Source organism: Columba livia, chromosome 1 (assembly GCF_036013475.1).
Source record: "Columba livia isolate bColLiv1 breed racing homer chromosome 1, bColLiv1.pat.W.v2, whole genome shotgun sequence".
Lineage (NCBI taxonomy): Eukaryota > Metazoa > Chordata > Aves > Columbiformes > Columbidae > Columba > Columba livia.
In genome coordinates, this window is record NC_088602.1 from 172,170,369 (window position 1) to 172,191,408 (window position 21,040).

General features: G+C 41.0%; 1 protein-coding gene across 21 annotated transcripts in view; it reads right to left on the bottom strand.

The window, feature by feature from the left end:
• TNRC6B (trinucleotide repeat containing adaptor 6B) overlaps positions 1-17,819 on the bottom strand; it is a 141,934-nt gene extending 124,115 nt beyond the window's left edge. For 16 of the 21 annotated variants that reach the window (XM_065046561.1, XM_065046528.1, XM_065046553.1 and 13 more), the window contains exons 1-2: positions 17,292-17,452; positions 809-881 (exon numbers count right to left, since the gene is read on the bottom strand). The gene's annotated coding sequence lies outside the window, so the exon portion shown is untranslated. Of the gene's footprint in view, positions 1-808; positions 882-4,850; positions 7,590-17,291; positions 17,522-17,550 lie in introns of those variants that run through there. The other 5 variants (XM_065046525.1, XM_065046668.1, XM_065046543.1 and 2 more) reach the window with 5 other exon arrangements.
• Between the last annotated feature and the right edge of the window lie 3,221 nt (positions 17,820-21,040).

A 21,040-nucleotide genomic window follows, 5' to 3' on the forward strand; every position in this document is an offset into this window, starting at 1 on the left:
CAAAGTCTAAATTGGTTATTTCCCACTGGAACACCCTTGAAGGACAGTAAGGCTGTGCAAACTGTCACCATTACAGACAGTAAGCATAAATTGAAGGTAGGTCCCAAAATCTCCCACAAGAGAACAAAGCAAAACAGGCACACTAGTGCTCTTTAAAAATGGTCATCTAGTATACACGGCATACTTGAATAAAAGTAGTTAGAAAAAGGCAGTATTGTACTGAACTCTGTCTTAAATGACCTGCTGCATATTTAACACAATCGTATTGATACATGATTGCAATCATTAGTCTCTATCCAGATACACAGAGAAAAAAGTGTTAATTTTTAACAGATGGTCTAGCCATATTATATCTAATTGTTACAGCTTTACATTGAGTTTGTTACAAATGTACAAAAGTAACAAAATTTAACATATGGAAAAAGAACAGAATATTTTTTGTCATTTTAAATGCAAGTTGAGAAATACTGAGATGAAAGCAGGAGCATCCAGAAGATAAAAAACAACTTGAGTGTAACTTCATTTCTTGTAGGAACTAATCACTTACCATTACCAGTGACTTTAAAATCTCATCATAAATTAATTAATTTTCAAATAAAATCATGATATGCATCAACTTCAGCTGACAAAAACAAATCACATAAAAGTTACAGAAACAACTTCACATACAAGCTCACAGGAAATAACATACTAGAAAGTATATAAAAACAGCAACATATCTTATAGTTGGTTAAGAACTATTATAGCCTAATGTTCCTCTCATCTCCAACTTTCAAGAAAGCAATAGTGAACTTGGGTCTGTTTTTACCTTTGACAGTTTCCGAGGGCTGCCAAAGCCCACTAGGATCCGTCCTGGCTACATTCAGTGCAAAAACGAAACCCTAAAAAGGAGACAAAAAAAGTTAAAAGGTCAGTCAACTCTTGGCATTACTAGATAAAAAACCATACAAAAACTAAAGTAAATTGTCTCCACAGCTCAATCATCCTTATTGCCAAAGAATTTAGAAAAAGCCATATTAATTTTAATAAAGTCATGCAGAGTAAACAAAAAAATCGGAATCGCAACTAAAGCAATACCCCGACCCCGCTCCGGGGAGATGTGGGGAAAGAGCTCCAGTTAGGGTTAGAGTTATGGAGATAAGTACCTTTCTACTCACTATTCTTTCACTTCAGCTGCCACCCCCAGTAAAGGAAATTATTCTTCAAAGGCAAAAAATTTACATTTACTTGCTTTTACTTGTTGAGCCTTAGCCTCAAATTTAGGCTCAAGTTTTGGCAAATTTAGGTGTTTACAGAATAAAGTGGCACCACTGCTGGAAATGTATCTTTAACTACCTCAGAGAAAATGCTAAAAACCTAAGTATTCAGAAGCAATTAACAATCTTATCACCCATCACCACACAACTTCAACCAACAGCTTTGAGAAAAAAAATAGGAATCTTTATCCTGTGACCCGCCGAACTATTTAAGAGGTATTTTATACCTCTATCTATAGTATTTAGATTGCTGGTTGATTAGCCTGCTCTGAATCTTCACTAAATACTATAGTTAACCAGCCTGACATTTAAGTCTTAACAATGTACCTTACATAGGGCTGCACAACAGAAACCTCGAACTGACAACTGAAGAGGAGATTCCCCTTCCAAGGATTTCCTGTCACTATCAGAGTTTCTGTAAACTTTGCCAGCAGAACCACTTGAAAAAAAACAGCTTACATTTCCTCATAGGTATAACAGGAATACCTCTTAAAATGAATGCCACCATTTAAACTATGAATTGTAAATTCTACATGTGCTGAAAATTGTATTTGTTTGGCAGCAAGTTACAACTTTCTCATTAATAATCATCATATTAACCTTTTCACAACAGTTTTAAACTGTTTACTTACTATGTATAGGTACAAAATAGAAATGTTTGGTTTTTATCCGGAAATAACCGTGCAGTCAGAACACTATCAAAGCCCAGGTGCAACATGCTCAGTCTTCTCAATTACTCTGAAGTAGTTTTTCAAGTGAAAATCTACACTAAGTACATCATCACCTTAATATTATGATATCTCAAAAGTACCAGCAACCTTAGAGTTCATGCCTAAATGGAGGATGTTTTTACCAGACAAGGTGTTTTAAATCATTGTTAAAAACTAAGGCACTGGAGACAGTAGTCTAATAAAATTCACTTGTGATTACTTTTACACTAAGTGAATGCATACTCTGAAAAGAGTAAGAAGCCATAACATTTACCACTTTGTAATATTTCCTCCATTGAAAAAAGCACTGTTTTCATCTTAGCTAACTAGGTAAAGCAAGTTGCATTTACCTGGCTTCATTAGACAATAGAAGATTAAGGAAATGTTAAGAATTAATATTTAATAAATAATAAATATTAATAAATACTTCCACTACTGAAATATTTTGAAACTAATATGCAGAGGTAAGAGTAACCCACTCTGTCGTCCATGAGTTTTCAATTTTCCCTATTGATTTCCAAAACTACAGGAAAAAAAAAAAAAGAATTTCCCTAAAACGCCTCAGAAATATCCAACACCACCATTTAACACACTATTATTATCCTGTGCAGCCAAGTACATAATGCTTTATAGGTGGAGTAAAAGGCTGCTGTTGACTTAGCAGTTTTATCATGCATTTCTGACACATACCTTCATCCAATGAGAGTATCAGCCAAGACTAATGAAGTGTTTGTGTGGTTTTTGATGGCATAGGATCTGGAGTTAGAGGATAGGAAACATTGCAGAAGCTGGCCAAAAACCAGCTTTTCCCAGAAAAGGGGTTGTTGCAGGCTGGATACTGAAATACCGTAGCATTAGTATCTACCAAAAGCATTCAAAGTTCCAGCCAAACCACTACATGCTTATGTACGACTAACATCTCCACATAAGAAGTGATAACTGTTACTAATTATGCCAGTAATCTGACTTATCATAGAATCTTATTCATGAAGAGGAGTATGGATTCCTACTGCTAACTGAAAAAAGTCTCCGTCTAACTTCCAGTAAATATAAGACAGGAAGACTGACTGTCTACTCAACCTCTGATAAATTTACACCTATCATAGAATCACATCACAGAATGTAAGGGACTGGAAAGGACCTCAAAAGGTCATCTAGTCCAATCCCCCCACCGGAGCAGGAACACCTAGATGAGGTTACACAGGAAGGTGTCCAGGTGGGTTTTGAATGTCTCCAGAGAAGGAGACTCCACAACCCCCTGGGCAGCCTGTTCCAGTGTTCTGTTACCCTCACTGAGAAGAAGTTTCTTCTCAAATTTAAGTGGAACCTCTTGTGTTCCAGTCTGTACCCACTGCCACTTGTTCTGTCACTGAGAAGAGCCTGGCTCCATCCTCGTGACACCCACCCTTTACATATTTATAAATATTAATGAGGTTTGCCCCTCAGTCTCCCCTTCTCCAAGCTAGAGACCCAGCTCCCTCAGCCTTTCTTCATAAGGGAGATGCTCCACTCCCTTAATCATCTTTATTGCCCTGCGCTGGACTCTCTCCAGCAGTTCCCTGTCCTTCTTGAACTGAGGGGCCCAGAACTGGACACAATATTCCAGATGCAGTCTCACCACCCCCCTTCTAACACACGCCATGATGCTATTGGCCTTCTTGGCCACAAGGGCACAGTGCTGGCTCATGGTCATCCTGCTGTCCACCACGACCCCCAGGTCCCTTTCCCCTACACTGCTCTCTAACAGGGTGTTCCCCAACTTATACTGGAACCTGGGGTTGTTCCTGCCCAGATGTAAGACTCTATACTTGCCCTTGTTATATTTCACTAAATTTTTCCCAGTCCAACTCTCCAGCCTGTCCAGGTCTCGCTGGATGGCAGCACAGCCTTCTGGCCTGTCAGCTACTCCTCAAAGTTTTGTGTCATCAGCAAACTTGCTGACAATACACTCTATTCCCTCATCCAAGTCATTGACGAATATATTGAATAGTACTGGTCTCAGTATCAACCCTTGAGGCACTCCACTAGATACAGACCTCCAACTAGACTCTGCCCCATTGACCACAACTCTCTGGCTTCTTTCCTTCAGCCAGTTCACAGAGCAATAACGACATTAATTAGCAAAGTGGCACGAGTGGGTAGAATCCAGTGAAACAGTTGGTTTAAAGACAGATTGTGACATGTAGCTGAGTAGGACTGCAAAGATGTTACGACAAGGAGGATTTCCATGTCTACCACAGTTAGAACAAATCTAAATATCATGCATACATCTCCTCCTAATTCAAATCCTTAGAGTAATCATCTACTGCTGGCAGCCAGGGCTTTAGGATTCATCAACCTGTTGCCTGGACTGCAGAGGAAAAAATTTAGCCAGGAAAGCAGATGCAGTGTGATTAGGTAGCCAGAGGGGAAGAAAAGGAAAAACAAACAAACCAAAAACCCACCCACAACTTACGCACTATTTCTCTAATGCCTGCCCCTTTCCTCCAAGAACTGTGACAGTTTCTAACCAAGTATTAATCAGCTATCTACAACACTTACTTATTAATTCAGGCACCCATGCACACTGAAAGATCAGACTCAGTCTCTATTATCTTGCAAGAACAGAAACATTTCATTATACCTACATACTCCTGGCTTACATAAATTAAGCCCTGCCCTGACAGACTAGAACTGTGTGCATATATAGTGTAAGCCCCAAAATATTCTGTATTTTTCATTTTAATATAGTCAAGTGCAGCAATTTGCTTAGCTGGCTTAGGGAATCTATGAAGCAGCAGAATATCCTGTACAGAGTCAGTACTCCTAGACTAGCTTTTTTCCTCAAATATTTTTTAGAGTGCACCATGTCTTCCCACATTTGTGCACCAAGATCTTCACTTACAGCAAATATCTCCTTTCTGGTCACCTCACATAAGCTGTCTCTGTAGGAACGGCGAAATATTTCAGGTGCACAGAACTGAAAGGAACAGGCTGCCATCACGAAAATGTTTTCTTCAAATTCTACCCCCGTCAGCTTCCCATCCAAATCTGGAGAAACAGTAAACACTGGTAGCATGTGTGACGGAATTTCCTACTTTGAGATATGACAGAACAGTAGGAAGCTCTAAAAATACAATTTCTACTCACAACTGGGAAAAAAACATGGATTGAAACTGGTTTCTTGTATAAGAACTGAGTGAACACACACAAGTGTGTTCAAGGAAAGTGATTACATAATCCTACAATAACTCCTGAATAATAAATATTCTGTGTAAAAATAAATTCCATTACCTACCAATTCTCAGGTATTTAATTATATTTTGACAGAACAACCTATCAGCAGCACTGAAGTGGCTAACGCTCAAGCCAATTTCAAATAATTCAGAATCCACCACCATGTCTTAACCACAGCTAGAATGAAATACTTCAATTTTGGTTTTGCAAAATGTAACCCACTTCCAGGAATGAAAAGAGGTCCAGAACTACTGGTTTACCACCATACAACCAAGTTAATATTACTAAAATCTAAATTATTCCCACTGCCATTCCCAGACACCATAAAATAAAGGTTTGTTGTGAAGGCAACCAACAGGTGACATTTCTAAATTCACTTCATCATCTTGTTGGCTACTGCTCATGTTTAAATGTACAGCATTATCAAGTGACAAACTGTTCCTGTCATTGGACCAGCTGCCATAAACTTTTTTTCCTGAGCTTCTAGCATTAACTAAGAGCTTTCTGGACACAATTTCAATTCAAACAATTTCTGACTAGCAACAGTACATTTGGAGACAAAAAGGGGGTCTTTGCTGTCACCGTGGTTTAACTACCCTTTTGCTGATCAGCAAATATTTAACAGCAGCAAATTTTAATTTTTAACTTTGTTCTGACTTAAGTTGTGGAATGTTTCTGATAAAGCAACCAAGAGCACAGTCTCTACTCAAAAGGCCTCAAGCTGTCTAAAAACACCATCTCACAAACACCAGCTGCTGATGCAACTACACAAAAACATTACATACATCATATATATGTTATATATATATGGATATTTGGAAGTCAGCTTAAAGTCATTCATTACTTCAAAACAATACAGAAAATTCCATAATGTTTTCATCTACATCACACTGTTACTGTAACAGTCATGCTTTACTATAAAAATTATCCAAGACAATAAGGTCTCCCTGTGGTCATTCTTCTCCACTTTACATTTCAAGACTGAAAAGGGAAACAGAACTTGTAATCAATTAGAAACAATTTGGTAGGAGAAGGAAAGATGTTGTTGGTGCTTTAGACAGGATTTAGAGCCTCTGTCTTTCACATTGTTTAGAATAATTTCTTTGTATTGGTTGAGTGCATCCAGGAAGGATGCACCTCAAGGAAAAAGGAACTAAACACATTACTCTAAAAAAAGCAGCTAGGAAGAACGGGAATAGGCAGAAATCCTCAGCCTCTTATTCACAATTAAAAATCCAGGGAACAGCACTTAGCAATGGCAGCTGAATACTCCACAAAATCACTGTGGTGTTCTACAGCAAAATGTGACAAAGGATAAAATGGCCATTATGTTTAATTCAGTGTTGGCTTCATGTTTTGTTCAATATTAACTTCTCTGCACTGATGGTTTTTGTACTATACGGGAAACGGTTCAGCTGTTAATATAGATATGACACAGCCACTTTCAATGGCAAGATAAATAACTAGAACTTTGAAAAGAAATCATGTACAGTGGTCTTCTTGTAAGGCAGAAGGGAACATGAGCATAGAAGGACTATATAGGACTTATGTCATTAACCTGTATGTACAAAACACAAGCCCAAATTCATAGCACTTGAGTCTATTCACATCAACAGCCTAAACATAACTTATCAAATCACTTTCATACAATACAACACTCCTGAAGGTGTCAGGTTTATTTGCTAAATGGACTACTTTGTCTTCTCAAGAAATCCCATTCATTAGTGAGTTTAGGATTTTTTTTGTTAAAGAACGTCTCCCTTTTTGGCTCAGTATTAAGGAGGACATGAGAAACAAGTACAAAAGGATACTTCTTAAATCACATTTATGGAGCTTTTTCTGAGCAAACCAGTAGTTTTTCTTAATTCATGTCTATATAATATTTAAAAAACAAAAACTTTCTTCACTTCATCACATGGCTACCAGCTCATCAGTTTCAAAAGCACAGGAAGGAAAGGCAGTCCTAGACTGCACAAAAATGGTCCTCAGTCAGACCTTCTATTTAGAAAACCCTGTTTCTAACTCTCGAATGTGAAGACAGCCTTGAAATGTGAGCTGAAGACAAAACATTGCATCACCACCTTCCCAGTGTTCCAAAACATTTACATAAACAGTACCTAAGGTGCTAAACATTCCTTCTCCCACTAAATGAAAAAATAAATTGAAAAGTGTATTTTTGAAAAAGTTTTGCTTTAAAGTGTTTTCGTGACAGTCAGCAGCATAGTAAGAGTTTTGGTGGTGACTGGAGCACCTAGCAATTAAGACACAAGTTGAGAATGCTGGCTACTTTTCCACTCTGTATCAAAGTTTTACCCAGCCAACATAATGAAAGAATTTTTTTTAGGAAAGTTTGAAACAAACTATTACTAGAAAAAACTCATTTTTGAATTGTTAGTCTTCTGTTCTCTTGGGTCTTGCAAACTAATGCTTTTCAGGCACAAAAAAGAAGCTATTTCACACTGCTAATACTGCTTCTGCTTGATAATGGCAGCAATGCTCTGAATCATAATGGCACACAAGCAGTCATTACCATAACTGTTACAACTATCATGTAATTCAATGGTGCCCGGGTGGCAAAAATGGGGATACAGTCAAGATGCTCAAGGTGCCAGCAATCCATGTATACCAGCATTCCCAATGCTTCAGCACTATTGGAGCAAAACCAGTACAGTGGTAGCAACCCTTTATTTGAGGACATTCACTAAATTACAGAAAGTCTTCAGAATCCAGAGGACTGGAGTTTCCTGGAAGAGAGGTGAAAAAAAAGGAGGGGGGATGTTATAGTAGATCAGAAACTTTAAACATTTTTCTCCATCTTAAGCAAAATGCTATGAGAGAAGTCTGCTTCTCACTCACCCAACTTTAAACCTGAAAGCTATAAATAACTCCTTTTTTGATGATCATCTCAAGAGAATCGTCCCATCAGATCATTCATACCATGAAAGCCAACTCAGGATCTAAGGATTCCCTTGACCCACAAGTAACAGCCATGAGGTCCTATATAACACTACTTTTATCAAAACCAGCAGTACTAACTAAATTAAAACTGATAAAGTAGTAAGCAGGCATGTGAGAAGGAGAGGGGGAGGGAGGGGTGGCTTATCCATTGACACATTTAAATGGCAACTTCAGCAGTTATAAAAGTTGAAGACAGCACTACTAAAAATTAAAAATAATTCAAATACAGGAATAGAAGATACGGCACCCTTCAAACTTTTCAGATCTTACTGTCTTCCCATATTATAATTAGAAGAGTATCAAAGTTTCCCATGTTAAACCACCCCTTTTGTTCTGTGATCTTTTACAATAAGAGAGGCATTGTTAGGAAATTCACACCAGTGTGGCAATACTGGTGCCAACTCCTCCAGCAGTCAGGACACAAACATACATACCCTGCTGCGCACAGAGAAGTTCTAGGTCGTGGCACTACAGCCTGTAAGGCAGCTTTGGGTAGGTATTTATGGCCAGCCTGAGCCAAGACAGAGCCAGGAGGAGGGCTGGTGAGGGTAATGGAAAAGGAAGCTGAAATCACAATTTGCTTTTGTTCTTTACTGCACTCTTTGCTACTTTACACCCCAAAATTTTTCAAATGAATGTTCTGTATTTATCACATTGCTAATCATTAATAACTGAGGTTTTCTTTTATATAAAAGACATTTTGACTTCCTACTGACATGATTATATATGCAGAGAAGTCCAACATCTTAACACTATTATTGTCAAAGAAAACAAATACTGAGTTGTTAAGCAAATCATTCTAAACAACAATTGCAAACACCAACTTTCAACATAACCAGCTGCCAAGTTCAGCTTCATTAATATTTATAGCTTGACATCAGTCTGAATTATACTTTTCAGCTATTTAAGCACCTCAGAAAGGAACAGGAAGCTAACTTTCACAAATCTGCTCTATATTCAACACTTATTTCAATCTTCTTCAAAGAAATGAGGCAATGCACTCATTTTATGGTTTTGTTTGCTTTAAACAGTTTTTTTTTTAAACAGAATGGAAGTTATTAGCAATACAATCTTGGTCTTCAACAATGCAATCTCTGATAAACATGCTCAGTTAGACCTACTGAATGTGGAACTACTTGCACGAAGAGTTTTGGACCCGCTCAAGCACGTGTGAGGTCTGGGCCCTAAATTTTTGGTCTCTTGGGTTTGGCATAAAATCGTTCTTCAACATTCACATCTGATTTCCTCTGAAAGTGGCATTTAAATGATAAGTAATCAATCTTTATTGTTTCCACCAAAAACATACAAGCCTGCATTTGGGCTACCTACTTGCAATACATTACAATTGATTTTCACAGTCTAGCTTTATCCCCATATCTAAAAACCTAACTCTTTAAATTTGCTCCCAGGTTTCAATGCTTTCCACTTTTATATTAGTTCTTGTTCGTTTATGATTCAAACTGAAACTGTAGTAATAAAAATTCCCAGTTATTTTTTTAAGTCAAAACTTCATAAAACTGAAGTTACTTTTTAGTTTATTTACATACTCAGCTGAAGCAGAGGCAGGTTAAGCTCATATACAGTATCCATACACAGGGCAGTACCACTTTATCTAGTTAATTAAACTGGGTAAAGTAACATTATGCAGTAGCTGGATAAATACAAGGTTAGAGCTGGAGACAGACCAGACAAATTTCGTCACTGTATTCTTGCCCTGAGGCCATCACTATGTTTCGCTGTCAGGAGCATTTTCCATTGCTTATTAGCCAATGCTAAAAGTATTTGACACAATGGGACTTATACCTTTTTACCCCTGAGACACTTCTCCACAAGCTAATTTACTTTTCAATCAACAGGAAGTCTTTCTCAATTTGAATCTATTTTCTGCAATACATGAATTGCCAAGGTCGGAGAAAAGAAATCATGTTGGCCTTTGAATATGAAAGAACCCGAGGAATTAACTTCCAACAACAGAGAAAGCTACAAGCCAGTTCTGGTTGCTCCTCCATGTACTCAAAATTTAAAAAGCCAAGCAAAGAGAGTTAAAGACAGCGAATTTACTGCAACATCGTAGTTTAAAAGGTGAGTGAAAAAGCCAGGTTGTGCAATAAAAAAAAAAAAACACAAACCTTTTTCCCCTTCTAAGTCTCATTCAGCAAAGTGAGTGCCATCAAAAACATGGGTAACGTTCCCCTGATCTTTTGTTAAATATAATAGAAACATAGATAAATAACTAAAATGTGCATGTTCTTCATTCTGTCACCACACCAGCCACAGAAAGTAGATGAGCAGATCCTGAAGCACCACAACACTTACCCAAGCAAAAAGCACAGCTATATCAAAAACCCCCTCAACTGAAGTTTTAGCATCTCACTTTGTTTTGAAGAGCTAAAGAGTTATGAGTTGTGCCTTCATAAAATCACCACCAAAAAAAGACAATATGAGTGGCTGGGGAATACTAGTATGAGATAGTATCCATCGCTAAAAATTTCCTAATGTAAGAAAAAATTCAAATTTTTTTTTTACACTGTCAATAAAAAATGGTCTGTATCTTGATGAACAGCTCCAAACAAGCACTGTGGCTTGATTCTTCTGCACTCTTGTTCACCTCATCAAAAAAAGACTCATCTGCATGTTTAATTGCAAGAATAGACATCTGGTATAATGCAGTTAAAATCCATCAAGGCAGAATCTTAGCCATTTGACAAAAAGAAAAAGTTAGAAAGCTAATTTGAAATTTTTTTTCTCAGAACCCAAAAATATACAGAAGGATATAAATTTAAATGGTTGTAAAGAGTAAAACTTCCTGTGTGGACACACATTTGTGCCAAAGTGCTTTTTTTTAGATTCATACTTAGAAGCAGTTAAAGGTGAACTTAAAACAAACAAACAAACCCCACCAAAACAAATCCCCAAAAACCCCACCGAATATCAATTTCAGAATAAGTGTGTTCCCAAAACTGAGCTAAACTGCTATATTTACAGCAGTACTATTATAATCACACAAACATATCTAGGAAAAATTTCAATGCATAAAAATCCTGGAAAGAGTCACAAAGAAACATACTAAAAACCACAGAAGTAGCTAGCAATGTTGTACAGCAACTATGTCAAGCAACATATATTATTTGCCTTCTTTCTTAAAGTGATTTTCAGCTGCTTCAGGTCATGGGTGGATCATAATTCATTTTGGCATGAAGTAGATTTTAGTTTCTGTAATAAGCAGGGATGAGGGGACACATTCCCCTCCTTTATCTCAGAGACAAAATATTTTAATAAAAAATTTATACTTATACTTTCTCTATGATTGTATTAAAAACATTGTTCCTCAAGCTAGTTGTACCTAATAATATTAACTTACAGTTTCTTAAGTCACAGTGTGAAAGCAACAGAGGCCTTGGACACTTGAAATAGTGTTTCACTGTATCAGTAAAGAAAGTGACTGTAAAGGTGACTTAAGTTTCTACAAAAACTAACTTCTGGAAAAACTTTCAAATCACAGAGTTATGGTACTGCTGTACAAAAAGCAGATTCCACTGCTGGCAGCAGTGAGAAAATAAAATGTACTCTATGGAAGTTCAATTGTCTCCAGAAGGAGAGTCATCGGATTATTGCTAAAGATAAAAAAGAAAATGTCCTAGGAGAGAAATAAAAGGTTTTCATATGCACAAGCAAAGGGCTGGACAACCTGTGCCTCTTCTGCCACACACAACTCTTAAGACACACAAGTTTATAACTAGACCATGCTGACACAGGGTTGCTGGGTAATTTATATCTCTTGGCTGTAAGAAGCAGCAAAACAAGAGGTCCTACTACTGTTAACGCTAGACAGCTCCCCCAGGGTGAAAGCATGTTAAGTCCACAGCAGACTGGCCAGTCCCTGGAGAGATACTTCTGTCTCCTAGAAGTGAATCCCTTTCCTACCACCCATGTGATACAGCCATGAAAGAAAGGTCACAGGGTCAGGAAGGTTGGTAACAACTACCTTAGAGCAGCCTAGACATTTCTCATCACGTGTAGACTTAATAGACCAGTCTTAAACCAAGAATGCCGGCATACAGCTTTTCAAACATTTAGCTTCTTGATTTAAAATCTTACTTTCAGTTTAACTTGTAAAACTTTCTCACAAATTTTACTTTTGCCATATGAAGAACACAGTAGAGAACTGCAAGGCACAACCAATGTTTTATGTAAGAAAAAAAGCCTCAAGTAGCAAAAAACCTGCACCTCTAGGATACAAGATGATCACAGGAACAGGAAGAAGTGTTTTCAACTAGCAAAATAAAGACTCGAATCTGAAAATCTCTAAGTGTAACAGAAGAAAGTTAACAGTACTCATAAAAACTATGTTCTCTATAGGCTGCTACCAAATCGAACAGCATAAAAGAATAAACTTATCCTAATACAGACTTCACTACCAAAAAATTAATACACTACTGAAAAACCCTTTGTGAGGCTTTCATGATAGTACTTTATATAACACTGTCAAGAGCTATGATGAAATTATAAAAATTAAATGCAAGTGAAAACACTAATGACACTTCACTATTCATTTAGATAGCTTAGCGGGCTTCCCCTCACACAGACAACATGATATTATTGTATCACCTTTTGCCTAATCCTCTGACAGGCTATCTAAAATTATCAACTCTTTGTTTTGCAACTTTGCTTCTTATCCTTTCATCCGCTAATTAGCTTTTCAGCCTTCAGTCTTCTGGCTGACAGAGTCAAAATATACGAACTACCAGTTTATACTTTACACATTTATCCTGACCAGTGTCCTATAGCATACAGCAGGACTGCTGCCTTACAGTACCTCCCATTTCTCCTGACAAGCAGTATGCTCCTCCACAGAAGCTAAACTAGTTAAGAGCTACTTTTAGATCCATTTTACCCTTTTAAATAGGTATTTAAAATTTTTTAAACAGTGGAAGTCACATACAGAACACTAATTTTCTTCCCAGAATTTTTCACAGAGGGTCTATTGTATCTTTTCTAATCCACAGACATTAAATCAGGAAATACATGCCAGATATCCGATTTCAGAACTACTAAAGCTGGCAAGGCCCAGAAACGCAATCCGTACTGACTAGCTGAAACTGGAAAAGGTCATCTCCATAGCTCACTACATGGTAAACACGGAGAACATCCAAACTCCAACCACAACCCGTACACTGATGAAAACTTAAAAACCTCAGAACATTCCCCACAACATGATGCAAACCATAATAAGTACAAAGCCACCCTCTCCCTCTTACCGCTATAAGGCAGCAAAGGGAAGAATTATCTAGTATACTGCCTACGGCTCTAAAGGAGAAAGAAAACCTAAAATAAGACCAACTCTTTGCAGCAAAGCATGCTTAATTCCCTGAAGAATTAAAAAAAAATAAGCAAAAAGTGCAACACGAAGAGCATATGAACAGTAAAGCAGCAAAACGTAAGGAAGTATAAGAGTTTTACTATCCACAGAAAGTGACAGGGAACAGCAATCGGAATATTCTTATTACTGTTACCCTAGTTCCTCCACAAGCAGAAATACCAACAGGCAACTACTTGTCTGACAGTGACAGCTGGCTCAAGTACCAAAAAGCACCCCTATTTTTATTATCAGATAGTAGCAGAAAGTTTAGTTTAGATTCACAAGAAAATAAAACCAATTCTTCAGTCCCTATTCCACACATCGTTTGCTGAAAGAACAAACAAATTTAAGATGCATATTTTAGCTGAAAAGGGGGAGAGACAATAAATGTTATGCTAAGGAAGACTATCAGCAAGAATCCATGTCTTGTTCTACCACATCTAGTCAAACAATTAGAAATATATGTTACTGTTTGATCAAGATCTCTGTACTAAGTTAATGCTATTAGAACTGAAGACTGACTTCTTGCTATTCCTTCCCCAAGATAGTGTAATGTTTCACAACTAAAATTTCTGAAATCGCAACAAACAGATCACTAAAAGCAATTCCAGAGATAATTCAGGCAAATATATTTTATATGCACTGAGGTGACAGAAAAGTTAAAAGAAAATCACTGGGGTTTTTTTCCTAATATCAGGTACTTCCCCCCATATCTATGTGCTAAATATGCTTAATTTATCATATGAAGACAAATAAGACACAAGTTCTTCACAATGACACATTTACTGATCCAGAAGTAACACATAGAAAACAGCTGAGTGAAAAATAAAAGCTAATAATAAAGAATTGAATCAAATAGCTTTAAGCTGTAAGGTAGAAGCATTGCAGAATTTGTAAATCTTCAGTATAGACAGAATTTGTGAATCTAATAGCAGAACTACAGAGCAATTACTGAGGAAAGCCATTGCAAAGAAGTGGGAAAATGACTGATAATCGTTATGACTACCATGATTGCACAAGCCAGACAATATCTATGTATAAAAAAGCATTCTGAGAAAATAAACATGATAAAGGCAATAAGTGACTTGGACAAGAGACTTTGCATCCAACCATTCTGCAGAAAATGAGGAATAAAGTAACTGAATCATTGACTATTAATAAATTCATTCAAGCCAATAACTAAGCTTCTTAGACTTATTCTATGATCTCCAGTTGACACTGCTTAATCGCAAATTCAATCTCTTCTGCAAGCAGAAATACACCAGCTCTACTGGAGGAAAAACCCCAACGAAAAACCTCACTCAAAACCGCAAGAGAACAAACCCCGTTTGAACGCATTTTCAAATTACTTACCAGTCCTCTAATCTTTTCCATCATTCTACAGCTTCCATCCAGCTATTCATCCCATTGTTCTAGACACAGCTATCTCTATATAGGATGTATATTACCCATTACTTCTGTAGAACAAATTTTTTTCCTATCTCTTACTTCCTAAAACAGAGGGCAGATCTCGGGTAAAATATACTACCTCAGAACTACACAAAACTCCCTCCTGAAGCTCTCTCCTCTTCAAGACATCCTCCAACATCAAGTTTTAATGATCAAACAATCATCACCAAGCAGATCCATGACACACGTACTACCTAAATGTTTTATTTGACTATTCAGTCACAAACTCTGGTAGATGAGGCTTTTCTTGATTCACAGTTTCAAGATTTTTATCTCCAAACATTTGAGATTATTTAAATGAAAGCTTAGATTTCTAACTAAATGTGCAGTTATATTGAAACTGCAGTAACACACCACCTCATAAGGTTGCCTAATCAAGAGACACTGACTGTTTTATAACTAATTTTTTTTTCCAGTACTGACACATTACAGATTGAAGCAACTCCCTTTACTAGACATCCCAATAACAACACTATGAGAAAAGAAAAACCAAATTCACAAGAGAAGTATGTACATTAGAATTTTACCAATTAGCACTGAAACTTCTAAGCTAATTCTATACATAGGTATAGTTTTACATAAAACAGTATATACATGAAACATTTACATGCCATATAGCTAACCAAGATGAAAGCAGAAAGTATAATGATAACCTCACCTAGTTTCTACAAAGAAAGATCTGCCTGCACCTTATTTCACCCAGAACTTCACAGCAGAAAAGCTAATACACAATTACTAACACACACTGCTCTGTGCTTCATCCCCCCCTTCCACAGCTTCAACTTTCTGCAGGGTGATTTCTTCACTACAGAATTGACTAGTCACCTTCACAAACCACTCCTTGATATACATCTACATGGCAGTCTGTGCACTAACCATGGATCATATAGAAAAACTCGACCTCAGGACCACAGGTAATGCAGCACATGAGAGCATTCGCCTTGCTTCTCAACAGCGCACGTGTTCCATGGAATCTGTACCATTTGAGAGAGCCAACATAGGAGAGGAGGGAATTGTCCAGCAACTTCAGTGTAGACGGACTAACTACAAAGCTGCTTGAATTTGGGCATGTTTAACAACCCTGCAAATCTAAGGTATTACCTCTAGAACACTTGTAGCAGAAACTGAAATTCAATTCATCTGGATAGCAACAGTACTGGAAAACACACCTTTCAAATACAGAGCTATACAAATCCCAAAGATCTACCTACTATTTCTCAGGAAGACTGACAGTTTTTGTAGGGGATGAAAATGTGACAATTAAGCCGAACAAGTCACAATTGAAAATGGATAATTACAGACTGTAAAGACAAACAAACAAACAAACAGCACATAAGAACATCTAAACACTAACTTTCTGAAGAGATATATTAACAAATATTCCTAAGAGTAGTGAAATGTTAAACACGGTAAAATGAAGTACCTTTTACAGTAGCAAGTGTGCCCACTTTAGATAGGAAAACACTCTGTTGAATCTTGGTTTTATTCAACAAGCCTCAGCTCTATCCTGTACTAGATACTCCTACATGCATTTTCATAAAGCAGATTGGAGCTCGCAAGATACCAGCCGGTCAAGCGTCTCCAGAAACAAACATTCGCTCATTTTGTTACAAACAGTTTTGCAAACTTGTTGTTTTGGGGGTTATTTTTCTGCCTGGGACACACCTCTAAACACGGCCACTCCTCCCACCCGCATACACACATTTTAACGAGCATCATGTTCAACACATCCAGCGCGGTCTGTAGTGGTACTAACGTAACCTCAGGACTGTAGCCACACCACACACAAGCACTTTTCTCCCCCGCCAGAAAGAGTATCCTCGGGGTCTTTCCGCCGTTGCACGTTTTGCCCGGCCCGGGCCAGCGAGCCGGCGGGCGGCTCTTTCCGGGGCTCGGCAGCCAGCCGAGCGCACGGCGCTGCGCACCAAGGCGCCGGGCAGCGGCCTCGGGGCCGCCTGCGCGTCCCGCCGGGGCCCTGTCGGGGAAACCGGAGGGGGCGGCGGGGGCACCTTCGGCGGGCGACGGCCGCACGTGAGGAGGGTGGCGCGAGCCCGGCTCTGCCCCGGGACAGGCACTCGCCGGGGTGGAGGAGGGGGGAGCAGCAGCAGCCCCGGTGCCGCGGGGGCAGCGCCCTTGAGCGGCCGCTCGGGGCCCCTCCCGCCCCGAGGCACCGCAGCTCGGGAAAGGAAGGGGGGGCGCGCGCGCTCGGCGCCAAAGGCCCCCTCAGAGGCGGCGCGAGGGTCCTCAGGGCGGGAAGGGCCCCGAAGGCGGCCCCAGCCCGCCCGCCTCCCCTCCACCGCCCGGGGGGAGGGAACGAGGGGGGGAGAGCTGTCCCGCACTCACCGTTGAGGCGCCGCCGCGGTGCGCTGAGCCCCCTTCTTCTCAGTGCCGGGGGCGGCTCCGCCCGTCCGGGAAACACGAACCCAAGAAACAAATGCGAAGAAGCTGCTAAAAACGCCCTCCCACCCTCCAAAAAACCCACAAAAAAAAAAAAAGAAAAAAAAAAAAAACACAAACACAAACTTTCCTCGCCGCCGTCTCCCTCCCCCGAGGAGCACGAACCCAAACACACCGAGACACGCCTCCGCACCGCCCCTCTCACCGCCTATTGGACGGCGCCCCGTCGGCCCCCACGCTGATTGGCTGTTCCGACTGCTCGTCTTTTCCCTCCTCTCCCCTTTCCGCCCCTAGACGCTGCCCATTAGGAAGAGCCTTAGGGATCTCTCCGCCCATTAGCCACGGCCCACGTCAATCACAGAAGAAGACCCGCCTCTGAGCGACTCTAATTGGGCTGTCGCATCACTTTGCCCTCATTGATTGGCTGTACTTGCTGGCTGTCATCGCTCAACATTGCCCACTTCGAAACCGTCACTTGGCTCCCACCCCTTCTTCTCTTCTGCCAGTTGGATCCGAGATCTGCCCCTTAAATGGGGCACTCGCTCTCCCGCCCCTGCTTGCCCCGCCCTTCCGCGCAACGGATTGGGTAGCGGGTTGCACCCTCCGGACATCATTGGAGAAGGGACGTGCCCGTTACACCATTACAACGCGAAGACCCGCCCACCGAGCTGCTCTCCTTGGCCGTCCCTGCGCGACGGCGCTGGGGACCACCTCAGCGGGGGCGGGAGGAGAGGCTACGTCAATGTGCCTACTTCATTTGCTGGCCCCAAGGGCAGGGCACTGTGACAGGCAGACGCGATAATGAGTACTGCCGCGGCTATGGCGGCTCAGACAGGCGCCCCCGCCGCGGAACGGCAACAACGCCACATTCCCAACCGTCCCCAACGACATTTACCCTGACTCCGCCCCTCCCGTCACGGACACGACGGCCCTGAAAGAACTATTGGACAGGGGAGATGTCAGTCGTCCGACTCGCGAGGCCATTGGCGGGAGGCCGACGCCTCCGCAGCCAATTGGCAACTAATCAAGATGTCACCCTCCGGATGACACAGCAACTGTAGGCGGAGGGGGTAGCCGCGCGGGGGCGGGAAGGAGGTGTCTTTGATTAGTTGATTTCATTGTCAATCTCCTTGGAGCGCGGCAGGGAGGAGGAGAGGGACGTGCCGGACCGCATGACGCAGTAGAGGGGCGGGGCGATGCTGCGCGCCTGCGAGCTCCCACGTGGAGCGGCCGGTTGCGCACGGGACGGGGTCGGTGCGGCCGTTGGCGGCATGAGAAGCTCGGTCAAAACGCCTCATGGCGGCAGCACGGTTCGCCCCGCTCGGCCCACCGTGTGCCACGCCGCCTGTCTCCGCACACGGGCGTGTGGGAGCACAGCATGGTGAGCTGGGGGGAGGGCGGTTGATGATGCCGGACTTGGCGTTCCTTCAGGGTCTGCCTTCAGCTGTGGGGGCTGGTCCTCGGCAGCCTCAGGGCGGCCGCGATCCGGGCCCGCTTGCTGCCCCAGCCGACACATGATTTACATTTCACGGGAGGTATCTGGGTTTCGTTTGGGCTGAGAGGAACTCAGGCGTCGGCTTCCATTAAGCAGTGTTCTGCCTTTCGTGCTTTGAAAGGCGGCTGCAGTTTCTTTTGAGTGGAGCCTGAGGCTTGGCAGACTGTGGTGCTCCAGATGGTTTGGTCCAGAATGTCTGCAGTCCCTTCACTGTGCAGGCTCTTTGGGGTGAAAATTACTTTTACAATTTTCAGGTGGAAGCCGTGAACAACAATCAAGAAAACCTGTGAAAAATGGTTTTGCAGTGACTGCTGTATCATTTAAAAACGTAATTGTTAAAAATGCTGACCTTCAACATCAGTGTCCTGGGCTTAGGCAGAACCAGGGCCGTGGGGATGGGGCAGTGGGAGTTTGAAGCAGGACCTGACCTGGGCGTGCTCTCCTGGGAGGTGATGTGAAGCCTGGGGCGAGGTGCAGCTGCATTAGCACAGAGCTGGAAGGGTGTGGAGAGCAGACATGAGGCAGCACTGCTGGATTTCAGAAAGGAAAGGAAGAAAATGAGAGAGACAGAAGAAAGACTCTCATAGGCCAAATAAGAGTTTCAGGTTTAGCAAAGCAGAAGAGCATGGCCAGGGGAGCATGCATGTCTTTTAAACTGTCAGAGAGAGAAAGCACTGAGGGGAATGCGTGGAATAACAGAAGCATGTGAAGGATAACCTAGGAGGACAGAGAGGGTATCCTTCCTTACACCAAATTTTTATGGTCACTTCTCACTCTTCTTATTGTCCAGTATTGTTGATGACTGCAGTTGTCTTAATGGCTGTCACTTCCTGACCTCACCCAGGGCTGCATGTCAATGCGATACTTTCATTTGATCTCCTCCAGAGAATCCTGTTACAACCTGATCAACAGAATAGTGGGGCAGCTTAAAATACCGTTTTGGTGATGAAGAGAGAACTATAGAGATGTGATGTGCCTGTCATCAGTGAACAGGTCAATGGATGTTCAGTGGAAACACTGTCTCCCTTGGAGGAGCCATAGAGACCTTCACAGGTCTCTAGAGACCTTCACCACCAGGAGGGACAGCTGCCAGCGCAGCAAAACTGTGTGCGCTGCTGCCACAGACAGCAGATGAAATCCATATGTACTCAGGCTACACAAGTCAGTAAACAGCACTGAATCTTTTGATGGCTTTCCCATTCAGTAATGGTAATTGATTTTTACATTGATTGGTGGGATAAAGAACACCATTAATACGAGTAAGATTTTATACTGAGTATGTACATATTTGTTACTGTGGTGCTTTAAGGAATGCAAAAGGCACTATATAAATCAATATGAAATAGTATAAATTGGGGATGCACCTTGCCTCTGTTTCTCACTGTTTATTCACTAAGCAGGAACTGTGTATACCCACATGTATTTTTCTTGGTTTAAGCAGAAATCTAATGTACTTCAGAGTACAGGTTACATGCACTGGTATATGTCGAAGATGCTGACCTTGTCTTTGCCATAAGTAAAAAAAAAAAAAAGTCCCTGTTTAGATTCCCTTTCCCCTTATTAGTGTTCTTTTGCAAGTTTTCCTTCATATGTTTTGCTCAGGGTTTTGGTGTGCTTGTAGCAGGACATGGAAGGCAAGGCGAAGGAAAATTACTTATTTTTCATACGCCTAGGAAATCAGATGTTTCATTTTGGTGGAGCAGCAGATTCGATGCTCCATTCTCCCTGTAGTTTCACACTGAAGAACAAATGGGAACTGTGGAAAGCAAGCAGTTTTTGTTGGTTTGTCTGAAACGAAAATGGATAAGTCAGGAGTTCCCACCTGGGTTCACCTGTGGATTTGGGGGGATCACAGCTTCAAGGCTAGTTTTTGGCTCTCCTAAAGTCCAGATACTTATAAACAAAATAGTTCTTCCTATTTTTTTATACCTCCCCCATTGCTACTTCTGTCCAAAAATGGGACCAGGTTGGCTAGTGAAATTGCATTTTTTCATCCACTGGATGTCAGTGTTACACTACTGCTGTGGTACATTTCCAGGTGCTGGGAAAGGCCTGGCTTCTCTGGGGTGACGATTTGTGGAAGATCTTTCCTCTGTGGCGGACAAGTGATCTGAAAAACCATTGAAGATTGAGGAGACAGGTTTACTGCAGGATGAATGTTCTCTCTTTGGCTTTTGCAGGAGCTTAAAGTAGGGGTGTC